The sequence below is a fragment of the Felis catus genome, chromosome D4 (assembly GCF_018350175.1).
Source record: "Felis catus isolate Fca126 chromosome D4, F.catus_Fca126_mat1.0, whole genome shotgun sequence".
Classification (NCBI taxonomy): Eukaryota; Metazoa; Chordata; class Mammalia; order Carnivora; family Felidae; genus Felis; species Felis catus.
Window position 1 is genome coordinate 7,477,762 of NC_058380.1, and position 16,993 is coordinate 7,494,754.

Genomic DNA, 16,993 nt, shown 5'->3' on the forward strand with positions numbered 1-16,993 from the left:
TCTATGTCTTTGTAACACAACCGATGGGCAACAACAAAAAAAAAAAAAAAAAAAGAGAGAGAAAAGAAAACCACCCATATTTACCTTAGTCTAAATAGAGTCAATTAACAACAGGTCATCTGGTTATTTTAGCACTAGGTAGGAACGTAGATTTTAAGTCATTTATGGTGATTCAGAGAAGTTTTTATTTTTATCTATTTAGTCCTTTGGTGAACAAACTTATCTTTATTCTTTTCCTTTATTTTCCCGTAAAAATGTATTTCTCTCTTCGGTTTGCATTCACATGCATTCCCTGGTTTGACAAAATCAATGATGGCAACTTTTTTCTTTAAGTTTGGGTTACCAGGTATAGAGGAAATACAGCAAAAAGCAAAGAACCCAGGTTTGGGGTAAAATCCAGTTCGGTCTAATTCCTTGCCCTTTCTCTTGGTGGCTCTGGAATCCAGAAAATCACTAACTCCTCCAAGTTTCAGTTTCTCAAACTGTAAAAAGGAAGATAATAATACTTACCTTATGAAGTTGTTGGCGGGGTTTAGAGAAGTCCACTTGACCCTTCACCAACACGGGTGTGAACTGTATGGTTCCACTTATGTGCAGATTTTTTATAGTACAGGACTGTACATGTAGTTTCTCTTATGATTTTCTTAACACCATTTCCTTTTCTCTAGCTCACTTTATCGTAAGAAGATAGTTTATAACACATATAATTTACAAAGGATGTTATTGACTACTTATTGACTACTTATATCGCCAGTAAGACTTACAATCCATAGTAGACTATTGGTAAAGTTTTGGTGGAATCAAAAACTATACATGGATTTTCAACCAATTGGGATTGTCACCTCTAGGCCCTGCATTGTTCAAGGTCAACTGTAACCAACAGCTACGACGCCCATCAGTTATTTGGAACCCGTTTCTTAAATGTTCTTTCCTTTTTTCTTTTGTGTGGCTGGATTGAGGTTCAGCTCAGTTTAGTTGCAGTATAAATGGATCATTAAAAGTGAAGCAAATTTATAGCTAGTTCACATTTGCCATTCATGGACAAAAGATATCAGAGGAGTGAAGTGTCTTCTTCAAGAGGATAGTTTGTTGGCAGAAGAGAGATTAGAACTCCTGTGTCCCCCTTTCTCAAGTGCAGACCTTTCCTCTTGTGGTATGACCTGGCCCGTGATCCAGTAAGCTTTGCTCTTGAATTCTGTAAAATGTGGCAGCCACCTAAACAAACAGTCACCAAAGGGACCAGCAAATATGAGCTCTGTCTACATGGACTTCATGTTTGTTGTAACATAGCTTGTGAATTCATATAAGCTTATGCTGCATATAATTTGTTTGTCCTTTGGTTATCAGGAAACCCTTTCATTAAATCTCGCCTGAAATTTAGAAGTACTCGCCATTTGGATGTCTTTTTCAGGCAGCATGAGGTGGCACCCAGTTGTAAGATTTGTGTCCAGGGAATGGCTTGTCTGAAGGGTGTGGGCAAATGTTGGCAGATTTCACCTCCACAGGCGGTTGTACAGATGGGCACTCTCACCAGCGGTACATGGGAGTGCCCGTTGCTCCCACACCTTATGAACACAGTATTTGTTAATCTGGGAGCTGAAAAATGTTCATCCTTTCAAGAATTCAGTGACCCATTTTGATTTTCTCCCTTGTTCCTCAGCCCCTCTGCCCTCCCAACCATGTTTATTCCCCATCTCTTTATGTCCATTTTGGTGTTTTGGGTTGAGATTTTGGGTTGCTTCAAGTCTCGTATTGGGAGACATCCATTGAAAAGGAGATCTAGAGGGACCAGAAGTTGAGACACTGACAGGAAGTTGAATTCAAACAGGCTGAGAAAAGCAAGGAATCACTCCCAAGAATTAGTCAATAGCACAACACTGATTCAACACACAGTTGACCTAAAATTCCTAGGTTTTTGGAGTAGGATTTTATGAGATGAAGCCTTAGGGATACTGATGAATTGACAAGGCCTTCTGGTCACCTTGTCCAGTAGTGGAATATGTCTTTGACCTCAAATAGCCTAAAGGTCAACTGGAGGCTGTTTAGGCTACCAAGTCCCGTGCACCCTCCAAAGTCTGGAGAAGTTGTAGATAGACAGATTGGCCTCACCACTGGGTGAGGAGGGAAGTTGAAGATACCTTGGCCTTGAGTAAGCTTCCTCAGAGACCCAAATTGAGTCTTCTGATTATTTACATCCCTCATGTTACCACGGAAGGCCAAGCCTATAATAAGCATTTGTTCCTTGTCAGTTTAAAACTTGCTGTAAACTAAGTGACTTTGGATTTGGGGCCAAAACCCTGGGTTCCTTTTTGAATCTTGAGGCCACTCTTGTGTTCCGACTTTGGCTGGAAAACCCCTGCCAGCCCTGCAGAGGGAACGCTGAGTCTGCCCTCCTCTGCCCTCCACATGCCTTTGTCCTCCCTTTGTGCGCACTTTGCAAGAACTGTCCCTGCTCGTTGAAAACAGGCGGGTCAAGGTCATTGACTCTTTTCAGTATTTTTCCAGCAGGAACATTCATTCATTGTTTCAACATTTTTTAAGGCAGCACAGCATAGTGATTAAGTACATGGGGCCCAGAGCCAGACTGCCTGGGTTTAAATCATGACTCTGCCACTCAGCTATGTTGCTTCCATACTCTGTGCCTCAGTTTTCTCATCTGTAAATGAGGCTAATTAAATACACATACAGTACACATGTGTACCTAAATGGGTGTGGATGCATGTAGCTTATCAAAATGCCTACCTTACAATAAGTTATCTGTATGCTTATTATCATAAATCGTTTCTTAAAAAAATTTCAGACACTCTAAGGTTAAGTGGAAAAAATGCTTACTACATACAACTCTTGCAAACACTTCACACATATTACCTACACTCACGATAACTCCATAGATGCCATCATCCCCTTTTCACGCATGGAAGCTAAGACCCAGAGATCTTAAATAAACTGTTCAAAGAACTCAGACTTCAGAGCTTGTGGTTATAACTGCTGTGCATGAAACTTGTCTTCCCAGAAAGTATAATATATTGACTCTAACAGGCTGCAGTGATGACATTGGTGGTCCCGGGAATGTCAGTGACAGTAATAACCCCAGCTGAGCGGCGAGAGGGCACAGTGTATGCCAGGTGTCATTACCTACTGCTCCCTGTGCCTTGTGAGGGAGGCAGTATTACAGTCCCTACAGATGCAGAAGCCGAGAAACACTGCTACTGTGGCAGCTGTCATGGGACTGAGCCACAGTTTGAGTGTAAACTTGCCTGATTCCAGTGTCCTTGGCCTGAAAACCATCCTGAATGCCTCCAGCCTGATTTCCATGTCCTGGACCAGGCAGCCAGAGTGCGTCAGGCAGGACAGACTTGTGCGTTCAGTGAACTTGGAAGGTTTCTTTGTGCCTTCTGCTCTTAGGTCTCTCTCACCTGACTCTCTAATTTTTTTTTTTTAAAGTCCCAAAGAAGGTTAAAATACAAGTTCTCCTGGGACACACCACAACAACTTTAATAAAGTCCTATTTTGTTTTGTTTTGTTTTTGTTGAGTGTGGGTCAGTTTAATAATCCTCAACATGAATGAATTTAAAGGGTTTTCTTAAACTCATGTCAAATATTGATTAAGCCTGGATCACAGTTTTGGATCTGGTGGGGGTTTAGGCAGGAAACCAGCAATAAGGAGAAGTGCAGTGTTTTCCAGAAGAGGGCGAGGGCCCTGGGCCTCTGCAGAAGGGTGGCAGTGGCACAGATGGTCTGCATGACAGCTCCACCTGATGCGTGTTTCTGGAAGGAGTGCCGTGGCCCAGGTGGGGTGGGAATGGGAAGTACGAATCCTGGAGTCCCCCGGAGCCCAGACAGGGCCACGCTCACTGACGCAGGGCACACGAGACCAGACAAAGAGCGGCGTCCTTGGACGTCACACCCCTCATGCCAAGGACATGACACATAAGGGGAGGTGCTATTTTGTCTGACTAAGAAGAAATACTCTTCTTTGTGGTCACAGGGAAGTGTGGATTTTTCCCTCTTCACTACCTTATTAGTGAAGACACATGAGAGTTTAATGTTTTACGTTTTTAATATTTTTATGTTTCGGCAGTATTCTTCCTCAGTAATTCCCCAATAATTTTGAAATAGTAATCTGTTTTCCTTTCCCCTTTAGTCATATATTGCTTGAATTCTTAAAGCTATATATGGAAGCATGTAGTTGTGTATTATCTTTAACGTAAAAACACATACAGATATGCATGTAATTTGTTGTCTCTCAAAACTCTTATGAAGGGAAAAATATTATTCTCTATACAAGGTTAGACTTTTCAGACATCTTTACTTTTAATTTTTGAGATATATTTATGATGCTGAGAGCTGTTTCATAGGTGGCATCTGTCCCCATGGTGTAATGGAGTGATGCATCCCCAATAACTTGAGTTTCAGCAGCCACACTGCAGTGTGACAGACATGAATACTTGGGTTAAGAAACATGAAAAACTAGCCCAGATCAAAATCTCTGGGAGCAGCCCATAAAAATAAAAGTAGCAAACAGATTTTGTTTAAAGGAAGTTGTGGGGGATAGCCTTAACATCAGATTTTCTTTTCCTCTTAACATGGACATATGGATATGGATGTTTTTGTCAGAATTAAGTCATTAGTAAACTCCTTCCGAAGACTGGTCTATTTCATTTTCTTAGGAATGAAGATGGGTCTTTCAGGGTGAGGCCCTTTGAATTGGCAGGCTCTGTAGGATTTGGCTATAAAGTATTTGGGCTTTTTGAAATGGAATACTGTATGTCTCTTTTGGCTATGGCCTTAAAGACGTATGACTTTATAAATATTGTGAAATTTCATTGGGATTTTTTTTTTTTTTACATCGTAGTAAAAGACACTGCAGTTTTCAAGGAACATGATACTAGATTGTGAGATCCTTGAGGGAAAGAAGAAGCCTTATTTACCTCTTTTCTCCTTGCTTTGGAAACAAACCCTATATATAATTGGTACACAGTAAATATTTACTGTGGTGAATTCAATCCAAAATTGTTTCACCCATCCCCCCACCCACCTCCCCTCTGGTAACCACCAGTTTGTTCTCTATATTTAAGAGTCTATTTTTTGTTCGTCTCTATTTTTCTTTGTTCATTTGCTTTGTTTCTTAAATTCCATGTATAAGTGAAATCATATGGTATTTGTTTCTCTCTGACTGGCTTTACTTCACTTAGAAGTAAGTCCATTGATGGACACCTGGGTTGCTTTCATATCTTGGCTATTGTAAATAATGCTTCAATAAACATAGAGGACCATAGATCTTCTCAAATTAGTGTTTTCATATTCTTTCGGTAAATAACTAGTAGTGTAATTATGGATCATATGGTAGTTCTGTTTTTAATTTTTTTGAAGAACCCTCACACTGTTCACCAGTTTGATTCCCATCAACAGTGTGCAAGGGTTCCTTTCTCTGCACATCTTCACCAACAGTTCTTGTTTCTTGTGTGCGTGTGTGTGTGTGTGTGTGTTTAATTTTAGCTATTCTGACTGGTCTGAGGTGGTATCTCATCATGGTCTTGAATTGAATTTCCCTGATGATGAGTGATGTTGAGCATGTTTTCGTGTATCTGTTGGCCATCTGGATGTCTTCTTTGGGGTAATGTCTGTTCTTGTCTTTTGCCTATTTTTTAATTGGATTTTTGGGGTTTTTTTTGGTAATTGAGTTGTGTAATTCCTTTATAGTTTTTGATATGAATTCCTTATCAGATATATCATTTGCAAATATCTTTCTCACTCAGTAGGTTGTCTTTTTGTTTTGTTGTTTGTTTCCTTTGCCATGTGTCCTATGAACTTTTAATATCCTTTCAAATTTGGTATAAGAGACAGACGCCATATTGAATCACTTCAGGACACGCTTAGGTCAGGAAAAGTAAGGGAGAATTACAATTGCTTCTCTTCTGTTGACCTTACTTGTTTCTCACTTCAGTGAGTACTAATTGAGAACATTTCCTTTTCTTACCTTTCTCTTCCCTTTATTTAAGTAACCGAGTCACCAACAATTTATTTAGCATATGTTTTATATGATTGATTGGGCTAAGCTGCGGGACTACAGAGGTAAATAAAATCTAATACTCGCTTTCCAAAGAAGACAGGTCAATAAAGTCATTGTTCTAAGTGACCTGAGAAGGAGTTATCTGTATGCCACTAACCTCTCTTTTATTATCTTCTCTTTCCCATATTCATTTGTCTTTCTCCCTTTGAGAGGTAGAATGCTCCTAGGGCGCGTGGGGAGAGAGGACAAAGCCAGATCCACAAGGCTGTGCTCAGACGTGGTCTAGCTAGTCGGCTGTGTTTTGTGCGGCATCAACTAGTGGAGTTGACTAGAGAGCAAATGGGTTGCGGAGTCTTTGTGCAAGTGACCTGAGGTTCATTGGGTTGATTATATAGCTGTCACTGACCACGATACAGGATGGACAGTGGTAAAAAGGGATAAGCAGAGCTGGATCAATCTCTGGGTGTGTTCAGGGGCCAGAGAGAACGATTACGTGGGATGGGGGAGAGGGAGGAAGAAAGGGGAGGAAATGGTGAGGCTTGGGCTACGTGACGGGCTGGGGCGCTGGTAATCTGTTGTCTCACGTAGGCACGCGGATACCGAGTATTTCTGTGTTTGGCGTTCGGTACACATTCATCTCACTTAGATGAACCCTGTGTTGTTGTATTTTTTTTCCCTTAAATTTCCTATTGTTTTCTAACTTTTCTGTGTCACCCTCGTGCAGGAGCCATGCTGATCTTCTGCGTATCGTTCCAGTGTTAGTGGATGTGCTGTTGAAGTGATCACTGCTTTCTGACTTCTAATGTGATTGTCGATATGACTGTCCCTTCGGCTTTGTGAGGATGGAGTGTACATCCTGTGTGTTTTGTTCTTTTTCACGGCAGGCGGCTTTCAGACTGCTTCCCAGGCACTAAAGGATTTGGTTGGACTATTTTCCCCAGGGGAGTTAGGTTTCGATCTATCTGGAAATTGCTGATTGTTGTCCTATTTTGTTTATAAGGATATCATCTCAGAGCCCCTTTTCCTTTTTCCCTCTTTCATCTCAGAACTTTTTCTCATCTCCTGAGCAGTGGCTCTGGACGGTTGTGGCTGTGTGTGTATTCAAGTCTCTCACATAAAAGGATAATACTTGTTTTGCTAGCGTAAGTGGAGAAGGAATAATATATATCAATCCATGACCTAAATAAGGAATGACAAAATACAATACGTTTCTATAGCTATTCTAGCTCTATATTCAGTGTGACCATAGTAAACCTACTATTTATTGCTGTTATCTATTAGCAGTATTTTAGCCTTTTTTTTCCTTGCCGTGGCTTAACACGGATTATTAGCTGCAAACTAATATCATTATTGCTTTTCTTTCAAATTTGCAACTATGCCGTACTTTCTTTGAAAAATTTTTAATGTTTATTTATTTATTTTTTTTGAGAGAGAGAGAGAGAGAGAGAGAGAGAGAGACAGACAGACAGCCCACGAGTGGAGGAGGGGCAGAGAGAGAGGGATACAGAGAATCTGAAGCAGGCTCTAGGCTCTGAGCTGTCAGCACAGAGCCCAACGTGGGGCTCGAACTCACGAGCTGTGAGATCATGACCTGAGCCAAAGTCGAATGCTCAACGAACCCCAGGTGCCCCATGTGCCCCGAGCTACTCAGGTGCCCCAAACTTCGCTGTGTTTTTAACTCAACAGTTGCAAGTTGATGGCCAAGTGTGTGAAGAGCATTACACTAGGAGCTGGTAGAGGCCATGGAGGGGAGGAGGGGAAGGTCTCTGCCTTCCAGGGGCTCATGATCCAGGAGAGAGGACGTGTCCATAAATCATTCTGTTATCAGGCAGCACAGAACTCAGCAACTGAACAACATCACGGCTCTGTGGGCATGGGTGGGCAAATAGAAAATCTACACAGAAGTTACCCCACGTTCATGAATTTCTTTGGTTAGTGGAGTTGTTCCATGGTGCCTAAAAGCCTCCTTATGCACAGTGCTGGGCACATACTGTAACACCTCCTCTGAGTGTGTTGGAAAATAGTACACATGTGGTAAAAAGTCCAAAACTCATTAAAGGGATATGCAGTGGAAAGTAAGTCTGTCTCTTAACACGTTCCGTCATTTTTTTTTCTCTCTAGAGACACCCACTTTTCACAATTTCCTGTGTGTGATTAATTGCTGAAGATGTGTTGCTGATAGATTCTTTCGAAGTTTCATTGACTTCAACCCAGTGTATTAAACTTTGTCGAATGTGCCAGGTGCTGTGTTAAGGACTGGGAACACCAAGACTAGGGTTCTGATCTGTGAGAGTTCACAGTCTGGTACACGTGAAGATATTACTTAGTCTATAACATGTTCTGTGGTATAATGGAGATATGGGCTAAGTGTTCTGATAACCCAGGGACGGGACGAATGACTCCCCACTCTCGGGTGGGGCTGGGGCCGCTTCACAGAGACCATGAAACTCGGGGATGTGGGGACTGGGGGGTAGGTAAGTAAATCTTTGGCCCAAAGAACCATATGCTCAAAGAAAGAGAAGGCTGGAAATCTATGTTGAGTGTGTCAGTAGGGGTAGGGTGTAGGATATGTGCAGTGGCAGATAACATCGGGAGGTTGAGGCCAAATTATCAAGAATACCGAATTTCTCATCCTGCAAAATTTGGACATCATTCATCCCGTGTCAGGGTGAAGGGAAGAGGTTGAAGGAGTTGGGAGGGAGGTGAGGCGTATCTGTCTTCAGAAGGATGTTCCGCTTCTAGATGTGTGGAACGACAGGGGAGGATGTACAGGTGCGGGGATCAGTTAGGTTATAACCCTGGCTGTCACCTGGACAGGATGAAATGAGAAGGTGGCAGTGGGAATGACGAGGAAACGCACCTGAGAGATCCCATAGAGGGACATATGACACGCTCTGATGATGACAGGAAGGGATCAGGCACGCTCCTGTTTCAGGATTCGTGCACCTGCTAAGAGGAAGTCAGAGACGAGTGAGCTAGACACAGTCTCTGTGCCGAAGGAGCCTGCCGTCTAGTGAGAAACCACACTCTCATGGTGCAGAAGTAAGAGACGAGAAGAAAAGGCAACCATGAGAAAACATCAAGACTTGAGCGGTGGACGTATAAAAAGCCATCAGCGATAGAGGAAAAGTGATCGATCATACAGGCGGATGGGACACGGTCTAGAATAGGGCCGCGGCGGGCGTCTGAGCAGGGAGAAAGTGCTTCTTAGCGTCTGACCACTGCTGCGAGAAGTCGAGTGGAGACACAAAGAGAGCGGCCGAGTTGACATCTATAACATTGCTTTAAGTTTGTTTATTTATTTAGAGACAGAGTGCAAGCGGGGAAGGGGCAGAGAGAGAGGGCAGAGAGAGAGAATCCCAGGCAGGCTCCGCACTGTCGGCTCAGAGCCTGACGCAGGGCTCGAACTCATGAACTGTGAGATCATGACCTGAGCGGAAACCGACAGGTGGATGCTTAACCGGCTGAGCCCCCCAGGCGCCCGAAGGACGCGGTGACTTGTAGGGGCACACATGACCGGTGTGGCGGGGAAAGAAAGGCCCGAGTGGGAGGCCTTGCAGGGAGCGGGGGTGGGGGGGGTGTGTGGAGGGGTGGGCCTGGCTCCTTTGGCCTTGACGCGGGCAGCCCGGGCAGAGGATGGGCCGGGGTGGGGGGGCTCTCCTGCCCCTGCCGTCTCCTCAGTCTAGGAAGCCGGTGATGGAGGCGGGGAGAGGGAGAAGGTTGTTCAGAGCCCCCACCCCGGGGCGTCCGTGCCTGGCCCCGAACCCGGGCTGTGCCTTCCCGCTGCCTTCACAGGCGAGCCGTTTTGTTTGCTCCGTTGGCTGCGGAGCGTCTAATTCTGTGCCTAAACCCACATGAGATCATTTTCTCTGGGCTTTTTGATTCCCCCGGGAAAGTTGTGCCTCCCTTTGCCCGTAAAGCTCGCCGAGTCACCTGTTGTCCCCCACGGGACCGACCGTGTCCGCGCCGTCCTGACCCGCACGGACCGCGCCGCGGGGAAGAGACGAGGCCAGGCCGCGGAGAAGCTTCCGGCCGGTGCGGGGAGCCGGGTGGCTGACTGCCGAGGTCCCCACAGGGCCTTCTGGACACAGCAGCCACCTCCCCCCGGGGGGAAGCCAGGGGGTCCCTCGGGTCACCAGAGCCCCGGGCTGCAGGAGCGGTTGGAGTGAGTGGCGCGCTTCTGTTGTTCGTAACTTTCTGTAATGTGTGATAACAAGGAGCAGTGTATGGTAACAAAGAACACTCTGTTAGCACGAGTTATTTTAACCACCGGCTTTCGGCTGCTCAGCCTTTTTTCCCCTTCTTCCTCACAGCTCCGTTTCTGGCTCCACGTCTCTGTCACCCACCTCCACCCCCTCCCCAGCTGCTTCCTCCCGGGCTCCTTGTGGGAAGTCCTTCCCCGTGGCTGTGTCTCCTCCACCGCGGAGAACCTGCTGGAGGCTTTTGGCTTTCGCAGCATTAGCAGTCGGCCACTGTCTTTCCCTCTCCGCGCGCATACCTTTCTCGCGAGGGGTTCTTCACATTTAGAGAGCCCCCAAGATGGTGGGTCGTGTGTGTGTGTGTGTGTGTGTGTGTGTGTGTGAGAGAGAGACAGAGAGAGAGAGAGAGAGAGAGAGAGAGAGAGATGACAGGGATGTTAGATCACAGGTTTTGAGGGGTTCAGAGTTGTCTCTCTTCCCAGAGGGACTCCTTGCTGAGTTTTCAAGGCTACTAAGCCCCAAACACAGAGTAACCTTTATTAAACTGGGCCTGGAAAAGTTTTGTTTTGTTCTTAAAAACCTGACCTTGGACTTTGAGTGGTAACTGGGCCCCGAGTGACTTTGACCCCGCGGAGAGAGGTGGGAGATCAGATGTGACCATGGTGCAAATGGCTGTGAACCCAGAGTGGTCAAACAGAGGCGCTCTCTTTCTCTAGAGGTAATTTCTTTGTGCATTCTCCTGTATTCCGGCGCGAAGTAGCAGGTGAGACCAGAAATTGTCGACGTAGGCAAAGGATATCTGAGACAAGGGTCTCCAGTAAGCTTTACTAATCGTCTTGCATCAATTTCAAGGCTGAGAGTGATTTTATAGCTCTCCTTATACTTTGTGCAGTGGAGTTTTGTTTGTTTGGCTAGGTTTCTAAAACACACTGCATTTTTTTTTCCTCAAATCCCTTTACTCTGAAAACTTGTACGTGTCTTCAATGGTATAAATCATCCCAAGGAAGAATATGTTAGCAGTCTAGAGATTTCACTGGAAAAAATCCTTGTGGCTTGGCTGTGTGCCCTTTGAAAAGTCAATTAACATCTCCATTGCTCATTTTCTTTACCTGTAAATGGAGGGGGCTCTGAGCAACCCTAATGTCTTCTCCATTTCAAACATTGATTAGTAATTGGACAGATTCAGAGCTGGAAACTGGATTTCACTTAGTATTTCAGTTCCACAGGTCTGGTAGCAGGTACCGAGAGGGCTGAGGGTAGGGATGATAGACTGATTGGCTCAGTTGGAAAGAGTGTGGTATTGATTAGTGATGTCTGCCTTAAATGCAGCAATTAGGGGTGGTGGCCTGTGTGTGTGTGTGTGTGTGTGTGTGTGTGTGTGTGTGTGTGTGTGTTTTACCATTCCTTCTCTAGCCCTACTAAGAAAGTCCATAAGGCAGTTGTGTTTTCATTTAGCATGCACCGCCCCCCACCACCACACATACACCCCTGTCATCTGCACCAAATTGTTGATGAAAACCCTCAGCATGTGCTCTATTCCTTTTCTGGATTATTTAGCTTCAGTTAAATCAGATTTCTGTTTGCTGCTTCATATGTCTTAAAACCAAAGGGAATAGAGAAAAGGGTGTGTGGACTGCTCATTTGAAACACATCACTACTTCAAACCAAAACCTTGGTCACTTGCAGAGGACCGGATGCAAAATTATAGCTAGTTACCCATCTAATCTAATATAGCATTGAGCCCTAAAATGTGACTTTTTTATGATCATGGCCCTAGGATCAAAAAGGTATGGAGAATTACATATGGGAAGTTATATAAATTCTGCCTTAAGTCTGTTTCACAGGCGACTACTAACGTTTTTTTATAATTGCTCTAGGATGTTTGACAAAATTATGTTTTCAAAATATACCCAGGTGAAGAATGGAGAGCTAAAAAACAACAACAACAACAACAACAAAAAAACCCCAGTGGTTTTAGAATGCTAGATGGGGACGGGTGATGTAAATCAGATTTCAAGGTTGATCTTGACCCGCTGTCTCTCGGGACACTGATCAAAGTTTGGTGAATCCTTCTGATGCGGAGTTATTCATTAGAGTTCTCAGCACATAATTATGGACTGTCAGAAGATTTCGGTTTTGTGTAATAAATGAGTAGCATGCCTGCGGCTTGCTGAGGTGTTTGGCTTAATAAGCTCATAAGATGGGTTGTTTTTCTTCTCCCTCAAGACCTGAGCAGACTGGCTTATGTCTTGTCCACCCAACTCAAACGAAGGTGAGCAGACCAGGATTTAGATTTCTTTAAAAGTTTGTTCCTAAGAGGAAGACACACAGCTTATTTCATGCCCTTTTCCTTTGTTCTTTCTTCTTTTGAATTGGAGGCATAACAGATTTTGTTTTCATGCCTAAATCTTGGTAAGGATGTATAAGTTTTCTCCTACCACACGTGGTTATATACAGTAAGATGTTAGTAAATCGGTGCTGATAAGCCGTGCCACATTTAAATTGCTGCCTGCATGATACTCTTACCCGGGGATGCAATTATTTCCCTTGGTTTTGACAAGATGTCAGCTGTGATATGCACAGAGCAGAAACATATCCTAAGACACTATAGTGCAGTAAAGATCTTTCCAGAGGAAAACTCAAGTACGTGTCTGGGGCTCCCACTCTGACTCCATCCTCTGCTATTGTATGTTTGTTTATATTTAGATTATTAGCTGATTATGAAGGGGCATTTAAGAAGCATGAACCATTCTATTTAGTGATCATAATTAACAGGGGTTCCTAGGAATATTGTGCCTTCATTTTCAGCATAAAGAGACAGAGAGCAATTCGTCGTTAGTCATTCTGCCGGTAATGGTGGCGGAGGCACTTTTTTACAATAGCTTCAAGAAGGAAATACAGGTGGCTAATTGCCACAGGATTGTGTTGCACACCTACTGGGTGTGCTCACTGTTGAGAATACAGAGGTGCGTCAGATACAGAGCCAGCCAGTGAAAAGTTTGCAGTCTAGTTGGGGAAGTATGTTAGGATAAGCTAGTTGCTATGAGAGACCCCCAAATCTCAACGGGCTCACTTTTGAGTTTCCAATGAAAGTTTATTTCCATCTAGTTGGGCGCTTTTCGTACACTCATCCAGGGACCCATGCTCTACCCGCCTTGGCTCCTTTACCCTGGAAGCCTACAGTGCTCTCTCTGTTTAGCCGGATGAGGAGCCAAGGAAAAGAGGATTGCATATGGGAGGTCTGAAAACAGTCCCTACTGTTCCTACTTCGTCGGCTACAAAGGAGGCGCATGGCCAAATGCAGGTGCAAGGGAGGCCGGGGAATGTAGTCTGATACGGTGCAAGCCGACAGCCTCTGTCCCCAGAGGTGTACTTGCTTATAGCAGGAACGTGCCACAGAGTAGAAAGAGTTGAATGTGGTTAGGGCAGAAGGGGCAAAGCCCTGCCTGGAGAAGCCTGGGAGAGAGGAACTGGATGCCTTAGAATATTTTGAGAAGAAATCAAGCAGGTCACGTTTATACCAGTTGAGTCTGGCAGTCATGTTCCCGCGTAGCGTGGCGATCCTTGGTGCTGTGTTGGGATTTGAGCGTTTGGACTTGGATTGAACATGAAGCTCATTGTGTAACCCAGGCGCAGCTACGGGAACCGTGGCGGCCTCGGTCACTCAGTCTTGGAGCAGACTCTGGCGTCATGACCGAGAGCCAGCCGGCCAAGGCTGGAAAAATGCTCCACAGAGCCTGGCTGTGGGACTCTGGTTGGTTTGTGGACCTGCGTGTGTACAGGGGCCGTGAATGGCAAAGAAGATCCAACAGAAGGCCTGGCGTTGGGTGGCACTGCTGACCAGCCTTGTGCCGCGGGCCTCCCCACTTGATCTTTCTCAGCCTTGACATCCCTAATACATCCTCGATGCCTTTAGATTGCTTCTGTTGGTGACTCAGTGGGATTTCAGGTTTCAGCTGACTATAAGATGCGTCTTATTTAGGGCCAAGATTAGAGTCAGAAATCTAAGGGGATGCCAGAACCCCATTCATCCAAGTAAAGAATATTTTACTGTAATATTTGAAGTAATCAATATTAATACCAAGAAACCCATGTTGGACAAAATATCAAAATTTTCCAGATGGATCCTTGTTTGTAGTCTTAAAATAGGACAGAATCAGTATTCCTGATTTTTCCTTTTTTTTTTCAAATGTTTATTTATTTTTGAGAGACAGAGAGAGATAGAGCATGAGTGGGGGAGGTGCAGAGAGAGAGGGAGACACAAAATCTGAAGCAGGCTCCAGGCTCTGAGCTGTCAGCACAGAGCCCGACGTGGGGCTCGAACTCACAAACCATGGGGTCATGACCTGAGCCAAAGTCAGATGCTCAACCGCCTGAGCCACCCAGGCGCCCCCTGATTTTTCCTTTTGCCCCAGCTCCAGTATGGATCAGCACAACCTGTTCATGATATTGTCGTTACCTAAAATTTTGATATTTTGTTTATCGTGGGCTCTTTTGTATTGATGTTGATTATTGAAGGTATTGCGCCAAAATGTTACTTATTTTGATTACTGTTTTTCGAGGCCCCTTAAATTGTATATTTGAGATGAATGCCTCACAGCTTATTCTAGACTGAGCCTTGGTTTACTTTCTTCTGTATCCCCAGTGCCTAACACAATGCTTGGGAGATGCTCAAGAATGCAAGAATATTGGAAAAATAAATGGGTAAACTAACAGGTGAGGCATCTTGGAATTGGAAGAAAGGATAGGAGGGTTTGGGACTCATAGCACTCAGTCACTGGCTGAATCGCAAAGCCAGGTTGCGGAGTGGCCCAGCGAGTCCAGAGTCACTGGGTCTCACCAGCTGACAGATTCCTGCACACTTTTACAACAGTATTTTTCCAGATGGATCCTTATTTGTAGTCTTAAACGATCGTGCATATTTTTCATCTTTTAGGAAGGACAGTACTCATAGTATCTCCTCTTTTATCAACAGATATCTGTCAAATACCTACCTTTCTCTTTTTTTCTTCTCTTTTTTTCTTTCCTTTTTGTTTTGTTTTTTTTTTTTTTTTTTGCGTGTGTGTTGGGGGACAATGTTTATATTTGCTTATCAGTAGCTACGGTTTATTGAATTTCTCTTGTGTGTTGGATTTTTTTTTTTCATGATCGCAGAAACCTTTTGAGGTAGTGGGTTGGATTTTTTTTGTTTGATTTTTGTTTTTGTTTTATGTGTGTATCAGAGGAGGAACCTCTTCTGACCCTGGTTCAGAGTGGTCGAGCTAGGATTTCAGTCCTGGCTTCTCCGGGTTTCTCCAGAGCCCAGGCTCTTCCCGGCACTGAGGACAGGCTTGGGGATGAAGGTATTTTCCAGGTTGTGACCTGAACTGTGTCCCCAAAGCAGAGGAACAGAGGAACTTTCCTGGAGAGGGAAACCCCATCAGTGGAACAAGGCCCTCCAGGTCTGCAGACGGTTCTGGATCGGGTGGCCTCCCTTTCTCGCTGGCTTCGCCCTGCTTTGCATGTGCTTCAGGAGTTTGCGAGAGCAGCCTGCCTTTCAGAGCAAGCACAGGGCAGGCATCGAGGCCATCTACTTCCTAGTCAGGCTTTGACCAGGATTTTAAACAAGTCAAGTTCTCTGGACTTTCATCTTTTCTTCTGTGAAGAGGGAATAATTCTGACACTTCTCACTTACCCCCTTTGTTGTCAGTCGTTGAGAAGGCACAAAGAAGAAAGTATCTGCACGTCATAAATATCACCTATGCGAAATATTTGGGATTTGCTTCAAAAGCAATATGACCCCATTTTCGGGGGATCAAAGAAGATAAAGACATAAGTGGAAAACCTAGCTATCGTGGAAGATGGATACAGGAAAACCACCTCTAATGTGAAATATCTTGTTTGCATTAAACTCTTTCATGTTTGAAGAGTGTGAGTATCACCAAGACCTGATTCAATTTAACAATTGAAAAAGAAAAGCTACATGTTCAGCGAATAGCCTGGACATTGTTTTTTTTTTTTTTTTTTTAAGAAAAGGAAGCTTAATGGATTTGTGGGGTGGGAAGGAGGCATTTCCAATTTGAGATTTCTCTTACTCAGGACTGTCAAGGCTCTCTCTGAGCTCTGAAGTAGCTAAACACACTTTTAGTGGCTTCACTGAAAGAAAGAGGAGCCAAGAACTCTCATGCCAAACTTCAAGCTGGAGCAGATTTTTAAAATCATGTTAGAAACCTCTGAAAGAAGGACAGTTGTAATGAAAGACGCTGACGTATTCTTAACGGTAGGGATGGCAGTGACACAGTGATTCTTCTGGGTTTCCTTTTGTGGTCGGAAGATGGGGCTGTGGATGGGACAGTTATGTGCGTGGCTGAGATCTTGTGTTTTGCTTGAGCTATTACTGGGGCCGCGCAGATGTCCAGAGAGCCCTGGGACCGTGCAAGAAGAATTACCTAGTTATAGAATCATAAGATTTGGAAGAGAACTCAAGTTGTATAGATGAGTGGTTGCCAGACAGGGTTCCACTGAACCCAAGAGTTTCACAGAAGGATGTGGGCGGGGAAGGTGGGGGCAGGGCTCTGGAGAAGCTGCAGGCAGGGGGTGGGGCCAGGCAGGTAAGGGGCAGGATGCTGCAGGCTCACAATTTAGCCAAAGCACCTGTGCTTTTATATATATTGAGTTTGGCCCAAGGCTGTATTTGTGAAAAGGATTTCATTGACAAAAAGACTTTTAAGATGGCTGACCTGGTTTAACTTTCTCTCCGTTCAGGAATTTCCTTTACTATGTTCTAGATGTGAGGGAAATG

At 44.5% G+C, this 16,993-nt stretch overlaps 1 protein-coding gene and 1 non-coding gene across 9 annotated transcripts in view; one reads left to right on the forward strand and one right to left on the reverse strand.

Annotated features, from left to right (window-relative positions):
• GLIS3 (GLIS family zinc finger 3) overlaps nucleotides 1–16,993 on the forward strand; it is a 547,835-nt gene that overhangs the window by 279,925 nt on the left and 250,917 nt on the right. The gene's annotated exons all lie outside the window — the stretch shown is intronic.
• Nucleotides 6,693–6,799, reverse strand: LOC111557640. Its single transcript, XR_002737878.2, has one exon. It is a non-coding gene; the product is annotated as a U6 spliceosomal RNA (small nuclear RNA).